At 30.9% G+C, this 12,350-nt stretch overlaps 1 long non-coding RNA gene across 2 annotated transcripts; it reads right to left on the minus strand.

Moving 5' to 3' along the window:
• Nucleotides 1-5,845: 5,845 nt before the first annotated feature.
• On the minus strand, nucleotides 5,846-9,204 carry LOC130960628 (uncharacterized). Of its 2 annotated transcripts, XR_009079179.1 has the most exons (7): nucleotides 8,872-9,204; nucleotides 7,913-8,044; nucleotides 7,618-7,815; nucleotides 7,398-7,520; nucleotides 6,877-7,148; nucleotides 6,349-6,418; nucleotides 5,846-6,271 (listed from the first exon to the last, which is right to left on the minus strand). It is a non-coding gene; the product is annotated as an uncharacterized LOC130960628 (long non-coding RNA). The 2 variants fall into 2 exon arrangements; XR_009079178.1 differs by having other exon boundaries at nucleotides 6,877-7,520.
• Nucleotides 9,205-12,350: the final 3,146 nt, after the last annotated feature.

Here is a 12,350-nt window from a genome sequence, read left to right on the forward strand (position 1 = left end):
GATTTTTGTGTTGTAGCATGGAATAAATCTTCTTAAAAGAGAAATGAATGAGACTGATCCGTCACTCATATATGTATATGAAGAGAAAAGAAGTGCCTCTTTATACACATTTTGTGGAAGGAAATTAAAGAAAATTTCTTTCCTGTTTCCTTTAATTTTTTTTCCCCTTTTGAGTGCCTAAAAGAGGACGGTTGGGAACATACATGCATTGTTATCAATCATACTTCATTACTTCCACATAAAAAAACTAATCATTAACTAAATACAGAGATAAATATTTAGTATTTATAAAACAAATTAATAATATTATAAAAAAATTGATTATTCTATTTATGAACTTTTATTATTATAGTATTAATTAATATTAGAAAAATATGAAAAATAACAGTAAATATTAATGCGCTTTGGAAAAAAATAAATGTAACGTTCTTTGAAAATTAACTTACTACTAAGGATAAAAAAATAATAAATAAAAAAATAAATATTTTAAATTTTAAATTCTAAATTTTAAAATTTAAATCCTAAATATAATTAATGAAGAGCTAAAATTTGTTTATCTAATAAAGAATACAAGCAACACTTCTTATTTAGTAAAAAATATTTAAGGATGAGACAAAAATAAAATGTAGGGTTATATTAGGTAACTAATGATTTTTTTTAAACAATTTGAACAACTATCAATCAAATAAAAATACACTACACTAATAAATTACCAGCTAAATCTTAATATTAGAATAACCATCTACACACCTAGTGAAATGAACATCCGATATATTTATTGTTCATATTGTTTAATATTTTCATTGGCTACCTATACTTCTTTTAAAATATATAGATATAGATATAGTTGCTAATTTTCTAATTAATTTTTTTTGTTTATAAAATATTTTTTACTTTGTATTTTACTTTTCTTTCAAACACTTAGTTAAGAGTCTTAACTGAATGCGTCTTAAGTTAAGATGCATTTATCTGTGATCGAATATATTACGAGATTTATTTCATGAGTGTTATTAAATGTATTTAAATGTGTATTAAATGTATTTTTTATTATAAAATAAAAAATATTTCTAAAAACAAAGTAAACTAACATTATTTTTTAAAATTCATTTTTTGTTTGTTTGAGCTTTCATAAAGTTCGTCCAAACCTTAAACGAATATTTTGTGATAACCAAAAAATAGGACGAACTTCATAAAAGCTACAAAAAAATGAATTCTAAAAAATAATATTAGTTTAATTTATTTTTAAAAATAAATATTTTTTATTTTATAGCAAAAAAATTCTGTATTATATATATATATATATATATATATATATATATATATTCCTTTCTTTTTCGCACAATAAGCCTATCAAAAGAATGTTTGACTTGTTAGATATTAAGACTTTAACAATTAGAAGTGGCTACATGTAGGACACTGTGTAGGTTTGATTACTACATTAACTTTAATTGGAGCACAAACACTTTCTCCAAGGATGCTCACTCTTATATCATTATTAGTTATATGTGTCACAAGGAAAAACAGAGAAGGAAAATCAAAGAGAGAAAAAGAAGTCAAATGATTAAACATTTGACCTCTATACAACCAATTTGATAGTCACAACATAAAGAATCAACTTACTGTACTACATAACTCTAAAGCTGTCTGTTTTGTTGAGTGGTTTCTTCTTTTTCACCAAATGTAGATCACAAACAAAATCATTGCTCATAATAATTACAACCCAGTAACATGCTCACGCCATTTCACGTCAATTATGCCTTGATAGCAGCACATTTACTATTTATGTTTGATGAATGGTTGAGAGTAGAGACAAAATGGGAAAAAAAGGGGAAACTATTTTCATTCCCGGATCTGTTGTAACGCTTATACGCCGATCAGAGTTATCCTATGAAATACGGACGACATTTTGTTGAATTACAGTATTCACGAATCGGATATATTTTATGTCCAATTATGTCTTAAATAAAAATAGAAATTTTTTTTTCAATACGTTTAGACATATTTAAATATCATCATGTGTCAGCGTGTGCAATCTTATTCTTAATATATATTCTTAAAATAAATTTAAAAATAATATATATTATTATTTATTAAAAAAAACAAATATTTTGAATATTTTATATAATTAAAGTAAGACATTAAAAAGAATTAAAAAATTTTGTATGTTTTAATATCAAGAAAAATATAAAAGTATTACTACGATTTATCTAAAAAATATTTTATATTCCCCGTGTCATATAAGATTTTAAAATTCACGTGTCGGCATGTCTCGTGTCGTGTCATATCCTATATCTGTATCAATATTCGTACATCATAGCAGTTATCTATCTTATTCATAAATATCAAAATTTTCTTCTTGCATATAATATGTTGAAGTCTCTTAAAAAAAATGGTAATTTAATAAAATAAACAAATTATATTCCGAATCTAGCAGTGTAATAACTAATAATATGTCCCTAAAACTAAGGAGAGCATTAATATAAAACTTTCAGATGAGAGTATCACGAGCTTTGGGGAAAAAAAATTCAATATTTAGTACCGATGCACTTCTAGAAATTTTTTGGATTATCTAAATTTTAGCGATAAAAAAATTTTATCTGTCAATTTTCGAGTAAATAATAATTTCTAATCATAGAAGATTAAAACGCTGATAATACTGTCTGTAAAAGAAAGAAATAGACTTATGTGAAAGATTACCTCTATCTGACAATTTTAACCAAACGTTAATTTTTTTGTGATGCCGTTTGTTTAGCTTTTTACGTGGCAATTATTCTTTTAGCTTGGCTTAATGCACATCCCAGCCTGGCATTATTTCTTGATGTTACCACAATGGCCTTAGGTATTTCTTCTTCATAAGTGTGTGTTTTCTTCCGCCATTTGAAATCCTATTTATCAAAGTATGAGAAAACCTTTTCGAAGTAGTTGGAAGAATGTCTAGGCATCAAACCACAAACTTGGTTACATCTAATGCGAGATGCAGCAGTTTTAAAACTGCTGGTTCAAAGAGGAAAAGGGCTAAGAATCTGGATGAGAGTGAGAGAAGTTACTATGGGTTGAAAATGGTATTGATAGAGTCTAGTATTGTGCAAATTATTGCTAAATTACGAATCAAAATGCCCTAAACTAAACAACGAACACAACAATTGGAAAAATGAGGAGTATGTACAGGACTGCATCAACTGGAACAGAGACACCGACAATAACGCCGGAAAGGCGAGAACGACTACTTGAAGGTAGCACAGTTCCCAGGTGACAACAACGACGACTGGGACGACGATGTGAAGGTTTTGGAGACCCGACGAAGACAACCGCTGCAACGGTGCACCAGCCACACTCACAAATGATAAACGCCAGCGAAGAATGATGAAGTCCGTTGGGTTAGAAGGGAATGAATATTGCCATTGTTGAAGAACTTTCTTCTCTTTGAAAGAATAAAACCCCAAAAGCTTGTTATTTCAAGTTTCAACCAAAAAAGTTAGTGGATGCAAAAGGATTAGTAAATTATTATTAATTAATTATTTAAATTTTCAATTAAAATAAAGTATTGACATATTGGATCAGTAACAGCCATAATTATCAGAATCGAACCGGTAATCAATTCGATCATATGATCGAGTTACCAGGTCACTAGTTTAACTGGTGGGCCACTGATTTATCCTATTAATCCGGTCATAACTAAAAAAAAGAAACACAGCAACACAGTAACAACTATGATAATCAACAACCACCAAAGTTCATTAATGATAATCAACAACAAATTTAACTATTCAACCAAAGTTCATTAAAATTTTCTCAAGTTCAACAACTCCTCCAAAAAATCAAATACAACAGCAACAACTACCATATTCAACAATTCTAACTAAAATTTACATCAAACCAGAGAAAGAACAGAAAGAATAACAACAACAACTCTAAAAAACCAACATTCAACAAACAAAAAGAACAACAACAACTCTATAATTTGCTTAGGTTCACCGGAATTAATATCGAACCAGATAATGAACAGCAACAACAACTCTAAAAACCAACATTCAACAAACAGAAAGAACAGCAACAACTCTAAAATTTTCTCAGGTTCACCGAAATTAACATCGAACCAGAGAAAGAACAGCAATAACAACTCTAAAACTAAATAAAACAGCAACAATAACATTCAACAACCACCAGATTCACCGAAATCAACATTGAACTAGAGAAAGAACAGGGTTAAAAGTTGGAGTTCACCTGGTTGAGAAGACGACCACCAGCACCACCCGAGGGAGCAGATGCTGCTTCATTAGTTCTAACGAAGTGGACGTAGGGCCACGGTGAGAGATCCAGAGACTAAGAGTGACAAACTGACAACTAACGAGGTGAGGGGAGAGACGAGAGAGTGACGAGTGAGGGTGAGGGGTTGCCGACGCTGAGCTCGAGAGAGTAAAGACAGAGAGACGAGGCTGGCTGGGGGTTGGTGCCACTCAGAATCAGAATTCAGAAGTTTCAGATTAGTGGCTAGGGTTCATTCAAAGAGGGGCTGGGGTTGGTTTGAAATGACGTCGTTTCAGGAAGAAAAAAATAAAAAAAATTAATAAACACGACCCAAACCGGGTTTGATTAACCGGATGGGTCACCGGGTTTGCATAAAACCCGTCAGGTTGAACCGGATTTCACCGAATCTATTGCATAAGTGATTCGACGAGTGCTTTGGCCCGACCAGGTGATCAAATGACCGAATTTTCAGTTGAACCGGTCGGATCGAGTTGAATTTGATAACAATGATAACAGCTACGTAGAATCAGAACTAATGACGTTTCTCACCAAATTAATGTTTAGTTAGGAATGTCAAACAAATATAATCTTTTTTAGTTACAAAATTTATTTAAATGAATCATAATAATCAATATTGTCAGCACTTGGATACATCATAATTAGAAATGGTTATTTATTCGTCAATTATTATGAATATTTAAGGAAAATTTGTTTCCCAATTTTTCCGTAGGAATATCAGCTAAATCTATCGTTTAAGTATTGACAAAAAAAATTGATCGCTAAAATTAGTATTCCAAAAAGTTCTTTAGTGATGATGTGCAAATTCTGTCATCGTGCGGGTCCTTTTCTCTAAATTTTCTTCTTATTCTATTATTCTTGTATTTCAAATTCTGATATACCAAACATGCATGCCTTAGAGCCATATGCAAAATGCACTACAAGAAAATAAGCTTTCTGTCACACTTTTAAAGCGTGCCGAAAAGTGCTAAAAAGCGTACCGATAGCTTTTCGCCACGCTTTTTGAGCTATCGGTACACTTTTGAAAGGGTCACATCTGTCAGCGTGCCGGTTTCTCTATCGCCACGCTTTTGTGGATCTATCGGCATGCTTTCTTTTTCGCCACGCTTATATCTCTCGCCACACTTAAAAGCGTGGCCATAGGTATTAACCTATAATTACACTTTAAAAACGTGCCAAAAAGTGGACATATCACCACGCTTTTAAAACGTGCCCATTAGTTTGGCTTTGGCTACCCTTCAAAAATGTGCCGATAAATGAATATATGGCTACGCTTTTAAAGCGTGTCGATAGAAAAAGTTATTGTTACGCTTAATAAGCGTGCCAATAGGGGTTTTTTTCGGTTATTGCCATGTTTTTTAAGTGTGCTTGTTGACTCAACTATACAATATAGCCACCCTTTTTAAGCGTGGCTATAAGTTTATTCAATAACCTATTGTTCTTTTCTAATTTTCCTGATAAAACCTTGCAAATTTATATATAATTTTAAATCACAGTGTATGTGTGCCTTTATATTTGTACTTTTATTATTGAGACAAAATATAAAATAAGAAAGAAGAAATTGCATATACCAATAGGAAGAGAATAATTTTGATGCACATCAATATTCTATAAACATTATTCCACAAATAAGTTCAGTTCCTTAATCCAATGTGAGCTTTCTAATACACTATTTTATTGAATAAGCAGACAAGCAGTGGCCTATTATGCATATAACCCCAAGACTGAATAAGCAGACAAGCAGTGGCTTATTATGCATATAACCCCAAGAATGAATTTATCTAATCTTATATACTTCAACCCATCAATTTAACATTCCAAATGCATTTTGTGATCCATTTTGTGAGCTAATCCTATATTCCTTTGAGCACCTTCTAGGGGCAAAGAAACCATTGTCATAGCGCCAAGAGCAGCTACCACTCTTGGTTCATCGAATGTTATCCAGTTCTTCACTCTGTCCTAAATGTCTTAGAAACGAAATTCTGCATAGTCTGCAAATTCCTTCCTGTGCCAAATTTTATGCATTCGTAAGTAACAAGTACCATCAAAATTGTTGCTTAAGAAAACAAGGGTGGTACTTACACTACATGGTGGTTCAACCCAAGATCTTGTGGATGGTGATAGTGGTAGAGATTTGCATAAAGAGTAATGCCTACTCAGCAGAAAAATAAAATAAAAAACATTATGTCTCAACCTGAATTATACAAAATAATTATGATTGACATTCATGAACAAAAATAAATTGGAACAAATATTTTAAAAATCAGCTATTGATTTGGTACACTTCAGAAAAACAGCAAGCAGTAACCAATTCAGAAAAATCATATAAAATCCATCTTTGGTTGGATTCACCTAAATTTTGGTGTGGTTGAACTAGACTTACCCATCTTTTACCCAGTTCAAGTTCCAGAGCATTTTCACTTCTCTAGAAAAAGTTATGCCTCTCAAAATATGGTTTTGTTTTAAGAAAAGGGTGCTGTCACAGCAGTGAATAGCACTGCTTCCAGAAGGCACAACTTTCTCTACAAAACTTGTTTCAAATTAGAGATTCAAGTAATTAATAGGACAAATTAGAAAAAAATACAAGGGTCAACTCATTTAAGTACCTACTTGTTCAATGCCAAAGAGACTGCATATTGCAGTTCAAAGACTTTGCATTCTCACGTATAGCAAAAGCAACAACTTGAATGTAGAAATTCTCTCTTTGCTCTTTCAGGATTTGGAAAAGTTCAATGAGGCAGTATTCCATGTATGTAACTAAAGATATGGGACATTTATGGCAAGCAAGAGTAGACCATGCCTCTTCTTTCATCGACTTTGTCACAAATGGAAAGTTCAGATTTAGATCCAGCTTGTGGTTAGACTTAGAAACCTAAGTTACACTAGTTGAATAGAAGGACAATTAGATCATATCCAAGAACATTATAAAAGCAAACAATTCAGTTATGCTATGTTGAATAATGTATCAATAATTTTATCATGAGAATAATTTAAAAAAGAAAAAAAAACTTACCATAACTACCCTTATATGATTGATTCTATACGCTATATTGCTTTTTGCAGCACATAAGCATTGGAATAGTTAACTGCATTTTGACATATCAACTTGAAAGGAAAGGACTAGAGAGTACCAATACAATATTGCAATTGAAGTTGCAGCTTGGTAAATTATTCAATTTAGTTCAGCTCGAACACCTATCAGCAGCATCATTGATTTTCTTCGCAAGGATAACACCCTTCCTAGGCTTTTCAGTCTGTTCAATACAAAATAGTACAACATTAACTCAGATTCCAAATTCAAAAAGGATTTAAAAAAAAGCATTTAAATCTTGAAAGGATTAAAACTGTAACTGGTTTTTTACTGGTGCCTATCATTTTAGCTGTCTCTTGCTTCTTGGAGGTGGTGGTTGTCAATCTTTTTAGCAATGTTGGTTTGGGAGTGCAAGCATCTTTTGCTACTTCAGCAGACCCATCTCCAGATGATGAAATCCCTAAGCATGAGCTCTCTCCTTTGCAAACATCTTCACTTCTTTCCGTATCAACAGGAACCTGATATCCATTGATCATAATTGTTATATGAGAACTTAAGTCAATAATGAGGGAACAAATTTTTCAAAAGGTATGCCCAGATTGCAGCAATAATTACCACATGAGAAGTAGTTGTGTTGTTTTCTTCTTTGACTTCACTGCAAGGTGCATCATCTTCCTTTATTTCAGTAGTCATGCTCTGTGGCTATTTAATTGTTTCTTGAAAAGTCTCCTCAACATTTTTGGATGTCTAGTAAAACAGTATATGATCAGTGATGATAATTCAATCAAATTTTAAGCACAACATTATATCATCAATGTAGAAGTAAGAGTACCGTGTCTATTTTGTCAGCTTCACTAAAATCACACAAGGTATCCACAGTGATAGATCTACCAACCTTGATTTTTGGAATGAATGCCGCAATAATTTGAAGACCAAGTAAAGATCAATCGCGTAAAAATTTCATACAATAAACACCAATTAGAAAACAAACTAAACAATAGTTTGAACTTTTTATCCTGATAGCCATCCATTTAACCTTTCTATAGAGATAACAATATGTAACGTTTAAAGAGGATAACCCCCTGCAACCTAAAAGGTGTTGGTGCAAAAAGAATTGAAATTCCTATTAGGCGAATTATGCAATATTTACTTGAAGAATTTGCAGGATAACAGCCACAGGAGAAACCACTGATAAGATATCAGCAAGGATTTTCACTAAGATGCAAGACAAACGAGACAATTTGACATAAAAAAGCGAATTATCCGGATCACTAGTATCAATCATAAAGGAAATCTAACTTCTCTTTTTCATTTCAACAAATCCCTCCATCCAAAAGAAAGCAATCAATCAGTGATTACCACAATTTCTTGGCAGAATGACCAAAATAAAATCATCAAATATATTTTCAGAAACCTACGCAATAAACCCTAAATAGATCCGAGCCCATTGAAAACACACAATTCTTCAACATAACATTCACGCAAACAAGCCCTGCTTCGATCCTATGTGTATTACCTTAAACCCTAAAATCCCAATTCTTCACCCAACGACAAATTAAAGAAACGAAACTTACGTGAAGATGCGTAGGAGAGTGCAGTATCGAAGAAACCTCAAGGGTTGAGCACCGAGTTAGGGATAGGCAACGCCGATTGAGGGAGGACACGCCGACGGAGTAGTGCCGATGGAAGGTTGCAAGAGAGGGTGCGAGGTTGTGAATCTGAGGAGGAGGCTTGCGTTGAGGGTGCGAGGGTTCTCATAGCGCAGTGATGAAGATGAAGGGCTGGGAAAGAGCGCAGCGGGGTGGCGAGGGTCCTCATCGGTAGTGAAAGGTCCGCAGCTGGGTGGAGAGGGCTGGGTAGGGTGTGCTTGACAGCTGGGTGATGAACTGATGATGAAGGGTTATCACTTAGAGGATTTAGGGTTAAAGTGTTTAACTTGGGAAAAAAATAAAGGCTTTGGAAAAAAAATAGAGGAACTCTTTCTGGTATGCTTTTTTGGGGTAACCAATTAATTAGAGGATATCGCCACGCTTTTAAAATGTGACCATATAAAAACAAATTAGTCACGCTTTAAAAGCGTGCCTGTTTTCTTCTATGGCTATGTTTTTGAAGCGTGGCAGAAAAAAGTGTTACTAAATCAGTAATTAATCGGCACCCTCACAAAAGCGTGCCTGTTTCTCTCTATGGCCACGCTTTTGAAGTGTGGCAAAAAAAATGTGACCAAATCACTGATTAGTCGGCACCCTCACAAAAGCATGGTCATTGACCACTTTTGGCCACGCTTTTAAAGCGTGGCAAAAAAAGTGTACCGATAGGCCTTTTTTCTTGTAGTAATGATTAGTAACGTTGTTAGTTAATCATAGTGGTTCTAGAGTGGTGATTAGGTTCACGAGCCTCCATTGAAGTCAAATTGTATGTTCACAACTTCACATGTTTTAAAATGTTGGGTGTTCATGAATCAAATCTAATTTGCATATCCATAATACTTATTCGAATTTGATATAGAAATTGCGGATATAGATTCGATCTACAAAACTGTCAAATCAGATCGGATTAGATCCACACATTAATAGAATTGAATTACGAATTTTATGTAGGTATTTGCATATTCGCGAATCCGTAAAAATAAATAAATAAATAAATAAGTAAATATTCTTTTTATATTTTATTTCATTTAATAATTATCATATATATTGTATTATTTTATTTTTATTATTTTAAAAATATGTTTAATATATATTATTTTAAGAGTAAACATGTTTTTTGATTACTTAAAAGTAAACATGTTTAAAAAAATAAAAAAATATGACTGATATTTTTTAATAAAAATAAACTTTTAAATATATTTTAATATTTTGTAAATATATCTGATATTCGATTTGATCTAATTTGTAAATATATAGATTGGATTCGATCCACGTTCATCCTATAAAAATGGTGACACTATAGAAAACAACGCCGTAGTTACATAATAAAAAAGGAGAGTACGATCTCCTAATTTTAATTTTTTACATATAAATTATATATAAATTTTAATTTAACTCTTTTTAAAATTTTATTGTATAAATATTTTTGATATTATTCTAATATTTTATCTAACTTAGTCCCTAATAGAGAACATAATAAAGAGACAAAAGCTAATGGTAGGGTCACATACTCACACATTTCTTGCACGCATGGCAACTAAATAAAACCTATGATTTTGTTCCAAAATGGTCGATCTTCACTCTGCCAGCACAAAGTCAGAAATATGGGCTGCTACATCAGCGCATTCAGTTGCTTGTTGCTCAACAAAACAATAATGTGCTAATAACAAAGTTTTCATATACATTTATAGGTCTTCGAAAACAATAAAGTATGGAATTTTTAGGGAGGAAAAAAAAAAGTTAAAATTTATCTTATTTAATATTTATTAGTTGTTATAATATTTAATAAATAATAAATAAAATAAATTTTAATTATTTTTTGTTATTAAATATTTTTATTTTTTAAAAAAAAATATTATGATAGACTAGGTCTAAAAAAATTAAATAAGTTTCTAAAAAGTTGTAACAATAAATTTTATTTTATTTTTTTTTACCAAAGATAGGAAGATTCAAATTCAAGATCTCTTAAAAAAATATAAAGAGACTATACTATTTGAGATATAACTCATTGACAATTGTAATGGTAAATTTAATTTATAAGTCTTTGACAAAAAAAATGTATTGTGTTCAATATTTCAAAAAATTATTTGGTACTTATTTTTTTAAAGAAAAAAAACTTCTAAATCCAACATAAAATTTTCTCATAAACTTATTTGATATTTTTTTCTTAAAGACTTATAAATCCATCTTAAAATCTCTCAATAATCTACTTGTCGTATTATTGTAAGTTTAACCAAGATAATTATAATTTTTCAGAATTGTATCTACTAAAATAATTTGGTCACATTAGGCCAGCAATTTCGTTCCAATTATATAGATTTTGCTATTGGATCAAGCGCTTATCATTAAACTAAAAGATATACAGCGGTTAGTAAGTATATAATTTTGTTTTTTTCATAATTTTCTAAAGTTCGTTTAGCAAACTAGGCAAATTTTGTTTTTGATATTGAAGTAGCAACGGTGTTTTTTTAAAATGTGGGTTGATAGGATGTTATTCTCAAATGTGAAACCGTTTAATTAGATAAACAAAAATCGGACTGTCTGATTTGTAAGAAATACAGAAATTAGACCATCCGATTTGTGAGGATATAGAATCGGACCGAAGGATTTGTAAAATCGGACCGAGGGATTTGTGAGAGTACAGAAATCGGACCGAAAGATTTCTGTTAAAAAAATTTGAAGTATAGAAATCGACCCTCCGATTTGTGTATTTTCCACACTTTTAAAAAACACCAAAAATTACAATATTAAGGTATATCAATACTTTTACTTCCATATAAAAAAAAAACCCAAACTAGGTTGTATTCATTGCAAATACTATCAATTAAAGTGTCATGGCTATTAAATTCTAAAAGTGATACTAATGAAATTAAACAAATAAAATAAATCATGAGTAAAAACTAAAAATGCTATCTATACATAATAAATTAGTCATCAAATTAACTATTATATATTTGTGTATAAATATATATGTTATTTAATTTATTTTAATATGTATTTTATATTCAACCTATATTATTTTATATTGATAGCTAATTTGACAATTAATTTTTGATAAACATCTAACATAATTATTGATTAAAAAATACATCTTTCATGATTCACATTAGACTATGTCACCTTTAACTATATATTTTATAGAGAATAAATATTATCGTTCTTATTTTGACAATATCACTCTTTTTTTTCTCAAATTCATGAAAATATACCATACAAAAAAATTATATTTAAAGTGATATTATCAAAAATAGAAGGAGAACTATAACTTCTTTATTTTGTAACATATTAGAAACCAACAAAGTTTGAAGACTCCAAATGTAAGTAGAAGTTAATAGAGAATATATATATATATATATATATATATATATAACTAAAATTTGGAAGAGAAATTAACAAAGACACAGAAA

Source organism: Arachis stenosperma, chromosome 1 (assembly GCF_014773155.1).
Source record: "Arachis stenosperma cultivar V10309 chromosome 1, arast.V10309.gnm1.PFL2, whole genome shotgun sequence".
Classification (NCBI taxonomy): Eukaryota; Viridiplantae; Streptophyta; class Magnoliopsida; order Fabales; family Fabaceae; genus Arachis; species Arachis stenosperma.